This window comes from Silene latifolia, chromosome 4 (genome assembly GCF_048544455.1).
Source record: "Silene latifolia isolate original U9 population chromosome 4, ASM4854445v1, whole genome shotgun sequence".
NCBI lineage: Eukaryota > Viridiplantae > Streptophyta > Magnoliopsida > Caryophyllales > Caryophyllaceae > Silene > Silene latifolia.
Window position 1 is genome coordinate 53,887,248 of NC_133529.1, and position 1,845 is coordinate 53,889,092.

The window sequence follows — 1,845 nt, forward strand, 5'->3', positions numbered from 1 at the left end:
CTTGTACCACTCCTCAAATGGATGGCACTCACCGTCTCATATCTTGGAGGATTACCTTGAGGTGGTAATTGCCCCTTTTGTCTTTGAGAGCTAGAAGCTGTTAATTGAGTCATTTGGGTTTCCAACATTTTGGTGTGGGCAAGTATGTTGTTGATGGTGATTTCTTTGGCTTGGCTATCTTTTTGTATTTGGGTGAAGAATTCTTGTTGGTTCTTTTGCATTTGGAGGACCGATTTTTAAACATCAAAGCCTTGGTCATTGAATTGGTTGTAGGAAGGTTGATTTTGATAACCTTGGCTTTGGTTGAAAAAGGGTCTTTGAGCTTGATTTCTCATTGGAGGTGGGGTGTATGTTGGTTGGGGGTTTTGAACATTTTGGCTCTTGTATGAAAGATTTGGATGAAATTTAGTATTCTCATTTTAGTAGTTAGAATAAGGGGTGTCATTGTTGTATGCTTGGAAAGCATTTACTTGTTCATTTGTTCACCTACATTCACTTTGCTCATGTCCCAAGGTTCCACAACTCGCACATACTCCACTTGGAATTGAGGATGATGCCACCATATCACAAGGAACCACTCACTAAGCCCATGGTGTGGACAAGAACGACAAGTGTCCTTAAATCTCTCCCATGCTTCATATAATGATTCCTCATACCTTTGCTTGAACCCGGTGATTTGGGCTCTCAACATATTAGTCTTCTCCGGAGGGTAAAATTTCTTGTAGAAGGCAAGTGCTAGCTTCTTCCATGAATCAATACCAAGGGTAGCCTTGTCTAGGCTTTTCAACCATTGCTTTGTGGTACCGATCAAAGAAAAAGGAAACAATACCCATCGGATTTGGTCTTGAGTAACTCCGGTTTGAGAAATCGCATCACAATAGTCACAAAAAGTCTTCATATGTGAATGAGGGTCTTCACTAGGCATCCCTCCAAATTGACTTCTCTCAACTAGTTGTATGAATGCGGGTTTGGCAATGAAATTACCGGTTAAATGTGGTGGTGTAGGAGTACCATTTGATAGGTTCTCCTCGGTTGGTACGGAATATGATAAAAATTTAGGCATTGTGGGTTTATTTTGTGGTGGGTTTTGAATTGGGTTATCCTCTCCTTCTTTTGCAAAAGGGTTGACAAACTCAATGTTATTTGGTTGAGTGTCCACAATCTCACCAATACCTACAACTCTTGAATTACCTCTAGCAACTCTTCTATTGTTGGTTAAGGTCCTTTCAATCTCGAAATCAATAGGTAATAAATTACCTTGTGATCTCCTAGTCATACAAAATATCAAACAATTAACGAAAATCAAATCAATTGAACTCCGTCCCCGGCAACGGCGCCATTTTTGGTTCGGTTCAAACTCGTCGTCAAAGCTACCAACCAAAACGATACTTATAACTTCACAAACTACTCTTAGTAAAGACATAAGTAAAGGTCGAATCCCAAGGGACGGGTATTGATGTAGTATTTTCAATTGCAAGTAGCTATGTCTTAGGGTGTCACAAATTGGGTTGAGGTGAGATGTAATCTAAACTAATCAACAAGATAAATGAAAATAAAGTAAAGCAATTAAAGGGGTTTGTAAACAATTGATTAAAAGCAATAGGGTGTCATGGGTTCATAGGGGATTCATAGAAGTAGTATCATACAAACATGTTCTCAATTAGATGCAAGCACTTATTGTTGTGATGGGATCGAGTTAGTGTATATCTTACAATCCCATGAAAGATTTAGGTCCCGGAGCCGAGTCGTCTAGACGGTACAACACCTACAAGTCAACTTAGTCTCCTCCTATTCAACTCTATGCATGGTCTAATGAGGCTCGAGTTGATTTATGTCTTACAAGCC

The 1,845-nt window shown here is 39.6% G+C and overlaps 1 non-coding gene across 1 annotated transcript; it reads left to right on the forward strand.

Annotated features, from left to right (window-relative positions):
* Window positions 1-584: 584 nt before the first annotated feature.
* On the forward strand, window positions 585-691 carry LOC141654537 (small nucleolar RNA R71). Its single transcript, XR_012548094.1, has one exon. It is a non-coding gene; the product is annotated as a small nucleolar RNA R71 (small nucleolar RNA).
* The last annotated feature ends 1,154 nt before the right edge of the window (window positions 692-1,845 follow it).